Genomic DNA, 16,440 nt, shown 5'->3' with positions numbered 1-16,440 from the left:
GAGAGAAAGCAAAGGCCTCAGTAAATGGAGGGGCATACCATGTTCAAGGATGGGAAGCTTCACTACTGTAAAGAGCCCTTGAACCCCAAAGTTCTAGATGGCTTTTTTTTTTTCTTTTTTTGTTAGAAATCAACAACCTGATTCTGAAGTCCTAAAACTTACATGGAAACGTGAACCGCCCAAATGGCCAAGACAGTCATGCAGAAGAACAAAACTGGATGGTTTACAATCTGATATTAACTTATTGCTGATACACAGATAGATAAATAGCCCAGAGAAAGAAAATGGAATCCAGAAATAGACCTTACAGAGATGGTCGCCTGATTTACAACAAAATGCCATTTACTGGAGTGGACAAAGGATGGTCTTTTCAATAAAAGATGCTGGATCAATTTTATCAATATATCCACATGAAAAAAACGAGCTGCATTCTACCTCACAACGCACCCAAAAACTACCTTCAGATAGACTGAAGATCAAACTGAGAAAGATAAAATCATACAAATCTTTTCTAGACTATATAGTAGAATATCCTCATAACTCTTCAATAAGCAAAGATTTCTTAATCAGGGCAGAAAAAACACTAATCACAAAGGAAAAGACTGATAACACTACTTTATAATTAAAAACGTCTATTCACCAAAAGACATTGGCCTTCATCAAAATTAAAAACTGCTGCTCTTGGAAAGACACTGCTTTAAAAATGAAGCAAAACTTGAAGAAAATATTCAGAATACATATGTCTGTATCCAGATAAAGGGCTTGTATCCAGAATATATAAAGAACTCCTACAACTTAATAAGACAAATAACCCAGTTTTTAAAAGTGGGCAGAAGACTGAATCAGACATTTCACAAAAGAAAACATATGAACGGTCAACAAGCACCAGAAAAGATGCTCAACATCAACAGTAACTGGAGAAATGCAAAACAAAACCAAAATGAGACACACTACGTACCTGCCAGAACGGCTAACACTTAATGTAAAAAAGATCAACACCACCAAGTACTGGCAAAGATGCGGAGCAACCAGATCCCTCAAACGATTGCTGGAAAGAGCATAAAACAGTTCGAACACTTTGGCGGTTGGACATCCACATACCAGGTGACCAGCAATTCCACTCTCAGGAGAGGCTGTCACGACGTGTGGCCTGTTGGTAACGGGCTTTGTGGCCGCTCTCTGACTCCAGCAGTTAAACCTGGCCCCAAAGCAAGAGTGGCCTGGTGATGGTATGTATGTAACTGCCAGAAGCCAGGGGGCAGCAATTAGCCTAATGACCGACCAGGCCAGGTTACCAGCCAAGGAAGGCCAACTGGCCAATAGACAACAGGAGACGGTGCTGCAAGGAGTGAAACAGATGGCCCTCCGACCCAGCCCTGGCTGCCCGTACACGCAGGCAGGAGTCCACACGCCTGCAGAAGGAAACGAGAGTGAGCGAGCAGGAGGCTGAGGGGAGTAACCCACTAAAAGTCGTGACCCTTTACCCAGGCCTGGTCTGAGCCAGTTTCAGTCACGGGACCCACGGTCGGAAATACGGCCGAATGCCCCGCAGTCAGAGCCCCGCAACACCAGGGCAGGTGTGTACTGAGACGGTTCCCCACGGCTTCGCCCAGGGACCTCGTGCTGCTTACTTGGTGATCACACGCCGGGCCCAGGGCCACACCCTGGCAGTTCAAGGTCCACTGAACCCAAAGCGTCCCATGTCCCCCTGTTACACTGGGGACATTTGGGGGCCAGGCAACAAATGGACAAAGCCAGGTCTCAGCAGACCCAGTGGGCCTGAAGACCCACCCGGACATATGTCATTTCCATGGACCTGACATGGCAGTGGGTAGAACACCCACCGCCCCATGGCCTGTGCGGTCAGGGGGTGGAAGCCTCAGAAAGTGCCCTCCCACCCCATCAAAGGGCAGCAGAGACGTGCGCCAACTTTAAGGATCCAGGGCGTGGAGCGCCGGGGCCCTGTTTAATCCACTCTCTGGCCTCTGCAGAAAGCCCGTGGGCCCTGGTGGGCAAGTGCAGATGGCCACCAGCCCAGCGACGGGGGAGCCCTACCTGCTCACGGCTTCCCTCGGCCTCAGGGACAGGACCTGTGGACGCTGCCCCGAACGCTCTCTCCTGCCCCAGAGAACAAAGAGGCCTGGGAACCGCCTACGCCTCTGTGAGGAGGAACCTGGGTGTGTTTCGCCAGAGCTGCGCTGGTGCCCCGCTCGCTCCACCCTCCACGCCCGGGAACGCTGGGCCCGCACAGCCACGAGGGGACGCGGCGGCCGCCTGCCGGCGGGGTAAGGGCCAGAGGGCTCTCGGCAAGGTCGGGCTGGGACACACGTTTGGGGGACCTGCTGGTGTGGAAGATGGTGGCAGAAACGGCAGAGCATCGGCTTCACGGAGGGACCCCAGGCTTCCAGCGAGTCACGTGCCTTTTGAAAAACTGCTCCGACCGTGTTTCTGGGCCCTGATGGATGGACCGCGGGGCACCAACTGACCGAGCATCACTCCTGCAAGAGCTCAGTCGTACCCACCAGGGCACAGGGCCAGGCAGGCCCCGAGGGCACAGACCACAGAACACACATGCCCCGCCAGCGCCCGCCTGCGTCCACACCGATGGCCAACTGGCTGCAGGGGGAGAAAGAGCCTGAGCGGGTTTACAGAAGGGTGGGCTTGGGCGGGCACAGCCCACTATGGGCAGTGGCTACAAAGCAGCTGCCCTCAGGGCGACACACACAGCCGCCCTGCCCCTCCTCTCTGTGTGCACCCGAGGCAGGAGGCCAACCGGTCAGAAGCTCCCAAGAGAAAGACTGGAAGACCCTGAGGCGTGGAGCAGAGTCCGACACAGACCTGCCCACGAGGATGCAAAACACGATCAAATGGTTAAGTAATACAAGGTCAAGATCGGCAAGTGCTCTGAGAGATCCAGGTGAGGTGCTAAAGGAAGGAGACGCCTTCCCTGAGGGGGTAGGAACAATGGAAAGGGTGTTGGGAAGAGGGGCTACTTGGCCTCAGCCCCAAGGAGGGTTTGGGCACATGGAAATGGACACAGAGGCGTTCTGAAGCAGGATTAAGGGCCCAGGGACCTCGGAGGATGGAGAATGGCCAACGGTTCTACTTAGGATACGGTAAAGGTGAATTAAAGCTGGGAGAAATGAGGTTTGAAGCCCTCTGAAGGCCAGACCAGGAAGGCCCTTGAGGACAGATGAGGAGTGTGGAGGATCTGCTCCAGACACCGGGTGGAGGCTGGCAGTTCTGAATCGGGACACAAGCGCCTGGCAGAAAGCAGGAATTCAGTCAGTGCAAGGTACAAGGTGAGTCCGAAGCCCCTCACTGGAAAATGTACACGCTAGGAGTTATCCTGAGGAAGACCAGAAAGTTACCGAGTTCGGTGCCCATGGGAGGTGCCTGCCAACATCACCTACCCTAGAAATGGGCAAACCTGCAAAACACGCTGCATCAGAGTGTGCCTTTGGTCCTAGGAATACGGTAGGCGTTATCAGAAACTCTCCAAATGCTCAGAGGCAGATGAAATGGAAGGTAAACAGTACTAAATGAGAAACGCTGGAGGTATACCCATCGAGACATGCAAATTGGCTCTGAAACTCTAAGGATTTCTATATCTATATGAATCTCAACAGCATTCAACACACATCTACCAGCTATCAAAGAAACTAAGGTGGTTTTAAGAAGGAAAACGCGATCTTTAGAAGGAAAATGCTGTAATAACCACTGAGGCATTCTTCTTTTATCTCTGTTTTCAAAGCTATCCTCAACTTAGGACCTGCAATGTAACTGCCCGAACTACTGCTCCGGTGACCAGGAGCCCCCAGAGGGCAGGGCCTGCCTCCGAACAAGCCCAGCCTTCACACAGCAGATTCAGACCCCAGGACATCCGCGGGAAGGGAACTCCGCACCATGCCTGTGCATCCTACAGATGAGGAAACCGAGGCCTCCGGGACCTAACTGCCCTCCCCTGGCTCACACGGCTCATAAGCACCAGAGTCAGAAATAAGATGAAGCCTCCTGGGTCCAGAACAGCCCACCGCTCTGAAAGGGAAAATACGAGCCGTGCCTTAAAGGCCAATTTGATGCCAGTCTATCTTTTACATGTAACACACGAGCTAAAGGCACTTAGTGAGATAAAAAGATAATCGGGCAAACGAGTGGAAAAGGCGTACTTGAGGCTGCCCAGTGAGCCCACGCAGCGTGCAGACTGCTGCAGGGATGTCGAGTCCAGGGCTCAGGGGACTCAGAGGAGATCAGAGCCTTTGTAAGCCTCAGCAGCCGCGCCGGTCGGCTCGGCTCCAGGGCTAGCGGTGCCTGGCTGGGGACACAGTCTGATCCCCAGCTGGAGGGGAGGGGCTGCCGCAGGTGCTGCAGCTCGGAATCCCAGGCTCTCTTCAGAGACTTCATTCGGCTCTGAGTCTGACACAGGCTGAGCAGGGTGAACGAGGCAGAATCCAGCTCCACGAGGCAAGCAAGCAACCGCGGGACCAGGCATAACTCGGCCTGCCCGCCAGTGAGCCCGGAGACGCGCCCCAAGGCCCGCCTGTAACAGCCTCAGCCTTCTAGGTGCTTGAGGAGAGAGTCCTGCGTGAACTGCATGAACTACACCGCCCAGCGGCGCAGGAAGGCGCCTGCAGTGAGGGACAGAGGAGAGAGAGGTGCCTCACCCCAGCACTAGGGCAGGAGCCCCTCGCAGGGGAGGCGCCATCGCAGGGACAGGACGGGGAGGGGGCACTGGCCGCGAGCTCCACAGACGGGGTGGGCCCAGGAAGGAAGCACGCCAGCCCGGGGGCTCCGGCCTCGGAGAAAAGAGAGAGGAGATCTGGGCGGGTCCTCAAGCGCCCCTGACCTGTGTGACCGGCCGACTCGGGTCTGGGTGGAGCCTGCCCTGAGTCCCCACGGTGAAGAGTCACAGCCGCTCACTCGGTTCCTGAGACAGTTCACAGCCCAGGGCCCCTGCCTTTAGGGAAACCCAGGTCCCCCTGGGGAAAGACCCGATAGCACTGCCACGAGAATATACTGTAAGTTTTCCTCAAAGCCTCCCCCCAAAGAAGCCAGGCGCCTTCCAGGACAGCTGTGCCACGAGGAAAGGGCCCCGTGAGAGCTGACGGAGCCCCCAGGCTCAGCACATCCCCCGTCTAGCCGTCAGACCTATGGGGTGGCGGCCAAGGCCCCCCGCGAAGGGCCAGCGGGCCCAGCTCCTGAAGGTGTACTGGGGAAGGCCGGGGCAGGACCCCCACACAGCACCCACCCCAGGGGCAGCGGAGCCAGTGGTGAGACATCCCCACCCATCAAAACAGGAGCCAGAGGCAGCATCACACACGGGCGTCCGAGAGCCCAGATGGCCCTGACCTTGGGAAAGAGCTGGCACACGGAGCGTGCTCCCGTCCGCACCAAACCCACAGGGCACCTGGGAGGAGGCAGCAGATGCCAGGACGGTGGCAGTGGATTGTCACAAAGCTCATCGGGCAGGTGACGCCAACTGCAGCCGCGATTCCGGTGTGCTGCCGTCACGGAGGCAAGACGACGCAGCCTCGGCTTCAGACTCGGGTATCGATGGAGGGTTTCTGCTCACAAGAGCAGCTTGGAAGGGTCACCAGCAGCCAGGTCCCATCGCCAGCAAAGACAGCGGCTCCCGGCCCCAGCACGGCCGCACCTGCTCTCGGGTCCTGAACCCACCGGAACTTCCTCCGGGGTGTGCACGCCCTGCCCGCCGGCCCAGTTGGGCCCGCCGCCTGTTTCTGCATGGCCCACGAGCTGAGGATGGGTTTGCATTTTAAAAGGGACACAAAGGGAGACAGGAGGAGCCTGAGAAAGGTCCGCATGGCCCACAAAGCTGGAAGGGTCACTACCGTGCCCCCATCTCAGCTGCGCGGGCGCCGGCCACAGCCTGCTCTGCGACAAACACGCAGCTCCTCGGGCACCCTCCTGTCGGCCTGCCCGTTCGGGGGTCTGGGGGCACTGCAGGGGGAAGGCTTCTGCAAGGGGTCCCGTGAGTGGTGCGGTGCCAGGGTGTCCAGGGAGCTTGACCCTGAGTGGGCCAGAACCCTCGTCCCCCTGGGGCCCTGCTGTCTCCGCCTGGTAATGACCTTTCAACAGCCTCCCAGCCCAGAGCCCAGAGCCCAGAGCCCCGAGCCCAGAGCCCCGGCGGCCCACCCAGCTCTGGAAGGCCTCACACCCAGGCCAGCCTTCTGGTTCCTCCCTCAGGCCCCTGTGTGGCCCCTGCACCAGCCAGGACGGAACCAAGTGGGCACAAAGGCACAGGTTCCCACTCACAGCCCTCGTCCCAGAGCTCCAGCACAGCCCTGCCCTCCCGGCTCTGCTGGGACCACCCGCCCCATTACTCCTGAGACCGCCAGAGACATTCTCACCTGTGGCCCCAGCGCTGTCCAGACTCCCCCAGTCTCTCTGGCAGGCCCTGCGGGCGGCGCTGGGGCCACCACCGCCAGCCTCCCCCGGGGTGACCGCAGGAACGCGCCCAGGCCACCTGCCTCTCGCCCTGCAGCCCCTGCCCACAGACCGCGCACTGGCGCCCGGCAGGGAGCAGGTCGGCCAGGCCCACCCTCCCTGACCGCCGACCCTGCGGCTGGGCCGGCTGCTCCCGCAGAGGCCTCTCCCTGCCCACCTCTAAGGGGGCGCCGGCTCTCCCTCCAGCGGGCCAGCGTCAGACCACGGAGGGTCTGCCCGTCTCGGAAACCCGACTTGTACAGACTCGGCTCCTTCCAGGGACCGCGCGCCCCAAAGCTGTGGCTGTGTGCCTGGGCCAGCGCCCTAAGAACTGCCGGCGCAGGGGGTTCTTGTGTTTAACCTTGACCCCCGACTGCAAACGCTCTGCCGTCAGAGCCTACGGACGGTCGCGGCTGCGGCGCAGGCGCCCGGCAGGGGTGCGCTCTGACGGGCTGGGGACAGGGCCAGCCGGCTGCGCGATGCCGTTGCCCGGGGAGCGGCCACTGAAGGGTGTGCCCCTCCGCAGGCGCGGGGGCCCAGCTGGTGCCCATCACTGCTGTCGGGGTGGTGGGCCGGAGCCAGCGCCAGAAGCCTGCTCCTCCCGCTGACAAGCAGGCCGATCTGGCGGCCCGGCTAATGAGCACAGCAGCCCGTACCCACCCAATAAAGTGCGGAGCGGAGAGGAAGAACCATCTCAGGGACGCGCTCTTAGGAGACAATCCCCGCCAACTAGAAATGAGAGCGGGATGATAATCCTTTTTCCTTTTTCTTATTGTAAGTGCTCCTCTTTCCTCTCTTTATTCTACTTAAAATGGCTCAAGATGCAGGAAGTGAAGCGGGGGATTCTGAAACACAAAAGTAAAAGACTCATTTAAAACATGTCTGCCTGATCATCAATCTTTTTTAAATGAACTGGCCACTATTTGGAAATTCTGGATCTTTCCACGAAACACACACACACAAAAGCTGCTTGGAAGGCTTGACAACATCTTACACATTTACAGCACTTTCCACGGGACAATCTCCAAGCGCTCAGATCTTTACAAATCCCGAAGGCGGCTGAAGTTGGTCTAACTGTGCCATTTTCATTTGCTGGAAAGCTCCTGAAAGGGAGGGCTGGGAAGCGGGCGGGTGGCGGGTGTGTACGCGGTGGACCCCCAATAACGTTCCCTCCTGGCACCTGGCCGGCACCCCACAACCCAGCTGCTGGACGAGGGGTAACGCGACAGAGAAACAAACGGCTGGAGCTGACAGACCCCAGTCCACCGACACGGTCTTGGGCAACGGGTCTGCAAGCTCCCGCATCAGCCCTCGCTCTCCCTCCGCCTCGCCCACCCTGTGCCCGAGGGTCGGTCATCCGCAACAGCTCCTTCCTGCCCTGCCTGCCCGCTTCCTCCACCCCGTTCTCCTCCCCCTCCCCTCCTCTCCCTCCCCCTCTCCCTCCTCCTCCTCGGTTTCCCGGCTTCCCCTTCCCCCGCTCCTCGGCATGTGGCATCTTCAATCAGTGCTGCACATGGGAACCTGGTTCCTTCCCTGGAGCATCCTTCATGGCTGGGGGAGCCACCATGAGTGGTGAGTAAAAGCGATGCCTGTCACCTCTGGGCAGGAGCTCTGTCCCCTGTACTGCAGGTGACACCCAGGTGGTGGCTTCCCTCGGCCTCGGCAGCAGGATGAGGAGACAGGAGCAGGGCCCAGCCAACCTGCAGGGACATTCACCGGAGCACAGGCGGCAGGAGGGAGGTAGAGAAAGGCAGCAAAGGGGGCGGGGGATGCAGCGGGACTCGAGGGCAGGAGCCCCTGCAATTCAGCCATGGAGGGACCAAGGAGCTGTGAAGGCCGTGGGAAAATCCCCAGCAACCCAGCACTTCTTCCAGAAGAAAAGCTCAAGCAAGAACAAAAGATGAGTAGGCACAGGTTTTCAATACAGCTTTGTTTGTAAGAGAAAAACACTGAAAATAAATGTCCACCAAAGGCAAACTGGTTACATACAAGAGCCACTTCATACCACCACTGAAAATGACCGAGAGGTGCACCCGCTCTCAGCTCTCTCGCCCCTGAACCCAGCGCCCGGGCACCAGGAAGCCAAGCAGCCACGTCGAGAGGCCACGCAGATGTTGCAGCCGCTCTGCTCAGTGTTCCCGGCCGAGGGCCAGTGTCAACCACTGCACGTGGGAGCAGATGGGCCTCGCGAGGACCCCGGCGCCATCCCTCCAGAAGCTCCAGGCGAACCCCAAGGGCACGTCGTAACTGCTGTCACCAGGTACACCTGTGTGTGAAGTCCATGTGCACCACTGACCCTGAAAACACCTCTCCTGACACAGTTTCCACTCATCTCCATGGCAGAGCTGGATCTCAGAAAGCCCCAGGACAGGCGCACAGGAGGAGGGTGGTCCAGGAGGCCTTCCTGCCGGGGGCGTCCTGGGAACGTGGGAACACCAGGTGAGAGTCTGGAGCTCGGTCTGGAGCTGCCGTGGCTGTCAAGCTTCCAGGCGTGTCCTCTGAGAGGTCTTGTACTTTCACCTCACGGAGTGGGAAGCCCCTTCGTCAGCGCACGGTAAAGGCAGTGTGCTCTGGAGGGCAGGGGTGCCCTGCGTCGCCTCGCGGCCCCCAGGGCCCCTCGCAGGGCACAGGCACCACGTCCGTGTGCCCAGCAGCCCCACAACGGCTCACCCATCTCACATGCAGAGAGGAAACCAAAGCTCAGAGAGGGGTAGCCAGCCCAGGACACGGCCGAGGACACGGCCAAGGACACAGCAGCAGGCAGGAGCAGACGGACCGCAGGCCTGATTCCAGAACAAAGCTCCCGACACCAGGCACTGGGCCTGCTGAAGAGACACAGAGCTGCTTCCACGAAACGCAGTACACGTGGGCGGGGTGTCTAGGTAACGCCTGTCTTCCCAACACGAGAGACTTGCCCGGCACATGGCACATGCTCGACGGTACTTGCTGGGTGGATGGACCGAGGGATGGATGGACGGGTGGACGTGTGCTCTGGTGCCCGTCCCGCGTGCGACCCACCCACCCATTCACTGTGTGCCCATCATCAGCCAGGCTCCCTGGTCTCCTAAGAGGAAGAGAAGACCAGGAAGGCCCTTCCCGCAGGGCAGCTCCAATCCGTCTCCTGCTCATGCCGGCTGCACCCACCTGCCCCAGCCTCGAGGCTCCACAACATTATCTGCACCCTCAGGGCCACTCCTGAGACTGTTAGTCTCCTTTTCCCAGGAGTTGTCCCTGTGAAATCCTGGACACACAGTCTGTGCGGTTTAAGGACAGGACCTCGCTGGCCCCTAGAAGACCAGCAGCGTCCCCACCCAGGCTTTCTAACGCGCTGGGGCTGTCCCCCCACCACCTGCAATGTGGGTTAGAGAGAGGATCTTGGGAGGTGAGTCTGGACAGGAGGAGCGGTGCTGGGGGAAGGGAGTCCGCAGGAGAAGCGGGCCACGCGTGACCCGGATCCGTCACTGGAAACCAGGGACGTTCTTTTCCAAATGCTCTTCTACTTCAACTAAGGGACACAGAGGTCCCCTAAACTACAGACCACTATCTCACCCCAAAACAGAAAAGGAATTCAAACACTGAATTTGAAGCAGATTTGGGGACCCTTTAGTAGTTTCAGGAATTTTCATTAAAGTTACCGAACTCCTCCAAAAGTTACCATGGGATAAACAGACAGATGACCATGAAACACCACATGTTACAGCTGAAAAAAGGTTTTCCAATACTGGTCTGCTAGGGTGTTTGGAAAGTTCTTTTGCTTCTTTGACTGGCAGTATCGAGCAAATTACAGTCATTAATGATGCAGGAATACTACTATAAAAAACAAGACAATTACAAAGCCAGGCCATTGCTGTGGTCCTCGGAAGAACACGTGCTGACTGGAGTCATCCCTGGGCAACAGGACCCGCCTCCCCTCCCCTCCCTCCCTCGGGCTCCTCAAGGGTCGCTCCTGGACCCATCAGCCAGTGCCGGGGTGGCAGACGCTTGACTCGAGTCCCAAGGCGCAGATCCCAGTGGACAGGACCGACCCTTCACCATCTCGGAGAAAAGCTTCCACTGAAGACAGGGTCAGACGCTGCAGGATGGCGGAGACACACCCACCTTGGGAGCCCAATCTCTAAAAACAGACGCATCTTACTCAATACACACGACACAGGGCCCCGCACTTACGGAACATCTATGGGGAGGGGGCTTCTCAAAGGAGGGTCCAGGGCCTTCAGTTGGCCGTCCTCTCACAGGACGAGAGTGGCAGAGGGGTGGCGGGGAGGGACTCTCTCCAAATTGCACAGAGCGCGGCGTCACCTTGGCGCCACCCTCTGCGCAGGCTGGACGTCCCCCCCAGGCCACCGCGCCCCGCCACGCGGGCGGGAAGGCAGCCACCCTGCTGAGGTCACAGGGCTTCCCCCGGCCCCTCCCTAACCACCATCTCCCCCGATTAAAGGCAGCCCTCCAAACCCGCGCCTCTCACAAACTGCCCCGCTTCTGCAGTTTCAGCTGCCCACCTGCTCTCTCCTGCAGCAGGGCTGGCTGGGCGGGGCGACAGGGGACAGCCCCTCTGCTGCCCTCCCCCCCGGCCCTCTGCTGCCCTCCCCCCGCCCCTCTGCTGCCCTCCCCCCTGGCCCTCTGCTGCCCTCCCCCCGCCCCTCTGCTGCCCTCCCCCCGCCTCCGCGTGCCCACTGCTTTGCCTCTCTTCTCTGCCACTCCTCTGCCACTCTTGCCCTCTAGGTGGGTTACGTCCCAGACTGGAGTTTTAAACCAAAGAACGCCAGCCTCAGAGTGGCCTTTCCCTCCATGCAGACGGGAGCGGGTTGACAAAACCCAGAGGTGACGCCTCCACAACCAACGGCGGGAACCGGGGCGGGAGACGCAGGGCCCAGGAGGCGGGCGAGGCCCACGGGCGGCCCTGGGTCCTCGCCTCCCCGGCCTGGGCGCTTGGTGTAACAGGGAAGAACCCTCTGTCTTCTACCACAAGTTCATCATTAAAGGGCTGCTGCCTATGAGCTTAAATGACCCATGATGGCCACCTCTGGGGCCCTGCCTCCCAGGCAGTGAGCGTTAAGCTAAAATACCCCTGTCCAGCTCCCAGGAAGCATCCTGCCCAGGCCCCCCGTGAACGGCGGCGGCGGGAGCGAGAAAGTAACACCTCCCCTCCGGAGGCCGACGGGAACCAGGAAGCGTCCGACTTCACTCCCTCCCCTGCAGTGTAAAAGGAGCCTGAACTCTAACGCAGGCAGGATGGATCTTTGGGGTATGAGCCCACCGTCTTCTCGGGTCGCTGGCTTGCCGAACAAAGCCGTTACTCCTTGCCCCGGTCCCTCACCTCTCGGCCACAGGCCTGTTGCGTGGCGAGCAGAGCGAGCTTGGGCTCGGTCACGGGCGGCACAGGAACCAGCCCGCCAGCTCCCCACCCTCACCGCCGCCTCAGCTTCCCCATCCCCGGCCGGCAGGCGCTGCAGGCCCAGGGCCCGCCCCCAGCCCAAGGCCGGGGCCTCAGCCCTGAACCCGCAGAGGCGCCCACCGCGCCCAGTGCTCACGGGCAGCCCCACTGACCGGACGCGGGGCACACTTCCCGTCCAGCGCCGAACCCGCACCCCTCGTCACCCAGGTGCCCAGGCGCCCCATCTCCACCAACAGCACTAGTGTCGCTGCTCCTCTGACCCCAGGCATCAGGGCATCCAGAACCCCCAGCTGGCACCGCCAGCAGCTCTCGCAGGACGGCCCCCAAGTCCTCCCGCGGCGCCGCACTCCGCCCCAGCTCTGCCCCGCCCCCGCCCCACAGCCCTGGCCCCCGAAGGCACAGGCCCGTCCCCGGGGGCAGGCCGCAAGCACCTGTGCTCCCTCAAGCCCCACACGCGCTGCGCAAGCAGCAGCAGCTGGATACAGACCCGCGGAAAGGATGGATGGGCGAGCCACCCCTCCCCTGCCCTTGGCCACACGTCCCACTGTCCTCAGAGCTGGGCCTGCAGGGCCCGCCAGCCTCCCGCCTCACAAGGCAGCCGGCTACTTCCCACTCCCGGCACGGCCGGCCTGGCCTCCGCGCTGTCTGCACCTGGACATGCGGACACTGCCTGGGTCAGGCCCACGGCAGCCCCTGGAGCGGGATTCTCCCAGATCTCTGCACAGTGCACACGTGTGGCACGCACACACGCACACACGCACGCTCTCCCCTCTCCTGCCCCAACCCAAACCACACCCTCCCTCATTTTAACTCGCCCGCGTGCCGCTCTTCTCCACTAGGGTCCGCACCTGCTTCCCTGTGCGGCGGTCTTCCTCATGCGTCCGGCCCAGCGCCGCACCCACAGGCCGAGGCCAGGGCCAGCAGGTGGGAACAGCCCAGGACAGTGCCGAGCGGTCATCATCGTGTCATGTAAAGCACTCGAAAGATGGTGAGAGACGCAAAACCCTTCTTTAAATGCAAAAGGATACAAAATGATGACCCCTTATAGTAAAGATGCTATTTCGCCGCTAACATGTGGTAGGGAATCAGGTACAGAGGGCTGTGATTTGGAAAGTTAAAAGTTCCCAGGGACCTAAAACACAGTCAAGAGAAAATCTTTTCCCCTAAGACGGGGCCACAGCAATCAATTCTGGCTGAACCTCTTTAGGAACATTTCCTAAAGGTTATTAATTCCGACTCAGGCTTTATCACAGCTCTTGCCATCTGGCCATCCGTACTGAATTTAAGGTGCCCCAGGGTTTGCCAAGGAGGAAGGTGATGGGTGCAGGGGCAAAACAGGACCCAGGGAAAGCGGGGATGGAAAGAGGACAAAATGCAGGCACAGGACGCCTGGGAGGCAGAGCCCACGTCCCCGGTCCTGCTGGGACCGACCAGGCTGATGGCCACTGGACCACGTGTGTCTGCTTCTCTAAGCAAGAGGGAGGCGGAGAAAGGCCGTCTCATCTCCTAGGGCTACAGGCCAGGCCGGGGAGCAGGGAAGCAGCCACGGCTGTTGAACCTCTCCACGCGCGGGGAGGCGGCCCTCGGCTCTCTGATCAGCAGGGAAAACAGGCTTGAACTTCGGCTTCTGCTCGAGCTCCCAAGATTCCGCAGCTCCGGCTTCGATGAGGACAACGGCCCTGAAACCCGGTGTCCACACTGAGGAACGAGCTCCCGCTGGGTCTGAGCACCAGTGCCCGCAGCGGCGGGGACGGCGGGGACGGCGGGGGACACAGCTCAGGGAACAGTCACAGTCGCACCCAGCGTCACTACACAGACACTTGGAGGTCAAGAATTCAATTTTTCTGTAATTAGGATTCACATCGAGGCAAAATGGGATGCTGTCTTATGTGAATAGCACACAGTTCATTACATACCTGAATGCCTTCTCTGTATCAGATTCTGCTAGGCACTGAAGATTTATCATTTATAACCCATCTGCTTTCAAAAGGATCTAGGAAAGATGGCTACTTGCTAAATGCATGATGATATAGATCAAAATAATATTATAAAAAAGATGTATTTTTAAAATAGCTTTATCTAAATACAATGCATACTTCCATTAAGACAAGAGGTTTAAAAACAACCAGCATGAATGCATATTCAGTGGGCAACATGTTGAAAACGCATGTGGGAAGATACCACGAGGGGATGTGGGTGAGCAGCTGGGCCAGGTCCTGTCCACAGCCTCTCTTTTAATCCGTACGACAGACCTGCCGGTTATTATCTTTTTGTATCGTGGCATTATTAACATTTTACAAACAGCAAAACCAAAGTTCTTAAGTATCAACCATTTCCCAGACTTCCTTGGCGAGAACACAATTGGATATTATCACGCGGGACAGTTGGTGCGGCCACGTACCCATAGCCGAGGGCACACAGCTGGTAAGGGCACAGTCGGGAACCAGACAGATCTCTGCCCGACTCCAAAGCCGTCTGTCCCTTGTCTTGCGGCCACCCCAGGGGCACCGCCCGGGCACCCACTGCTGGACAATGCGGTGGCCTTGGGCCCACTGTGTCCTGCTCTCTGAACAAGGTCTTAGCTACCTGCTAAAACCGCTCAGGGATGGCTCAAAACTCCTGCCGCCTGGCCCTACTGCGAAGTATTCTGGTTCCAGGCAAGGCCGAGGACTGAGACCTGCAAGGGGAACTTGGGGGACCCTGACGTCCGGCCAGGCTGACAAAGATCGCGGGCCTAACATGACCGGGACGCTCCTCACACCACCACGATGGTGATGAACGGAGCTTTCCTTTACAGCTGGCTACTGTGAGACCCACCTCAAGCATCTCTCTCGTCACCACAACGATCTTGACAAGTAGGTGTGTTATGCCTCCTTTACAAATAGCGATTCTAAGCCTCAGAGAACCCGAGAAACTTCCCCAAGGTCACACAGCCTCGTGGAGGGCTGGGATTCAAACCCAGGTTCATCTGATGCTGCCAACACCACCCAGGCTCCTGTGATGAACAGATAACAACCTCCAAAAAGGCCTCAGCTGCATCATGGCGACTTCTGCCAAGATGATGCCAACAGTGGGGACAGATTAAAGTCGTGCCTATTTCTTTATACCAGATGACTATAGACTACAAGTTTGTGTCCCGCCCACCCCCCTCCAAATTCGATGTCGAAATCCTAACCCCCAATGCAATGGTATCAGGAGGCGGGGCCACTGGGAGATGGTCAGGTCATGAGCGGAGCCTCGTGATGGGGTCCGTGTCCTTGTAAAAGACACCACAGACCCCTTCACCATCTGAGGACACCGTCTATGGATGAGGAAGCAGGTCCTCACCAGACATGGAATCTCTCAGGCCCAAGGCCTGACCTCGGGCCTCCAGCCTCCAGAACCGTGAGAAATAAATGTCTGTTGTTCATAAGCCTCCCAATCTACAGTATTTATATAGCTGCCCCAATGGGTTAAGACAAGGATTCAACTCTTACCAAACGTCAATATAATAAAATTTGAGGCAGAGATGGGAGGGGAAATGTTTTGCAAAAAAAACTAAAACTGAATATAAACCTTAATGGCTAAATCTAGAAAAATATAGTCATTAATAGGACAAAAAAACCCACAAGAGTCTCGTTTTTCACATTAAACAAGATTAGCCATTCTAAACCAATTATATAAAAACTTTCAGTTCAATGCAGGCTTCCAGGTGAATAAAAAAACGTATTCTTCCTCCACTGTATGAGTTTTCCTGAGTCCTGTGCCCTCCTTTCTCAGCACTTCTTTTGTTTCCTTTCATTCCATCACAGAACAATCTTTGAGAAATTACCACATCACGAATCTACAGACTCATGACATGATTTGCTGAATGACTTTAGCCCAGAACATGCTGATACACATAGAGCCTCGCCACCAGCCCCCAGCGCCACCCGCCAGGCCACTCCAACGAGAATTCCCAGGGCCGTTCAGCAGACGCTGGGAAAAGGGCGTCGTGCCCTGGGTCAGAGGCCTCCTCCGAGGTGTCCATGGTGAGGGCGGGCCTTCAGAGTGCTTGGTGACAGGGGTGGAATCGCCCCACAGCCATGCAGCGCCCAACGAGCAGGGCCCCGGCTAGACGGGAAGTGGCCCCGGCTCCTCCCTCTCAGCAACGCTGCACGCTCCACGGTGAGCCATCGGCTCCCGCCTGGGGTCCTGCCACCTGGACACCCACTTGGGCTCCGAGAAGAGCAGCAGAAAGCCTGGTCCGTGGGCACCTCCTGGACTGGTCACCACGTGCACTGCTGCTCTACCACCTCTGCGGGCCCTCTCACACCCCAGACACTCACTGCCCCTTCCTCCTGGGTTTACAGCAAAGCGCGGCCCTCACAGGTGTTAGAACAGGTGTCTCCAGGCAGTGGGTCAACTTTGCTATCGGCTCCAGGTAAGAGCTACCCACGCCACGAGAAATCAGTTGTTACTCTAGGCAGTGGTCAGGTCACGGGCAGCTTTATCACAGGCGACTCTGACTCTGCCCAGACCCCACCCTTCTGATGTCTCCAGAGCTCCTGCAACGTGGTGGGAAGTTAACAGAAACCACACAGAGCGCTCGGTAAGATGTTTCTTCTTTGAATTTAATCAGA

At 58.1% G+C, this 16,440-nt stretch overlaps 1 protein-coding gene across 8 annotated transcripts in view; it reads right to left on the bottom strand.

Moving 5' to 3' along the window:
* Positions 1-16,440, bottom strand: part of EIPR1 (EARP complex and GARP complex interacting protein 1) — an 89,989-nt gene that overhangs the window by 37,858 nt on the left and 35,691 nt on the right. The window contains exon 1 of one of the 8 annotated variants that reach the window (XM_082356937.1): positions 6,623-6,703. The exons of the other annotated variants lie outside the window; for them this stretch is intronic. The gene's annotated coding sequence lies outside the window, so the exon portion shown is untranslated. Of the gene's footprint in view, positions 1-6,622; positions 6,704-16,440 lie in introns of those variants that run through there. 8 annotated transcript variants of the gene reach the window in all.

Source organism: Balaenoptera borealis, assembly GCF_965194805.1.
Source record: "Balaenoptera borealis genome assembly, chromosome: 15".
In the NCBI taxonomy this organism is placed as follows: Eukaryota; Metazoa; Chordata; class Mammalia; order Artiodactyla; family Balaenopteridae; genus Balaenoptera; species Balaenoptera borealis.
Note: the sequence above shows the minus strand (reverse complement) of the source record. Positions and strands in the feature narration are given on the sequence as shown.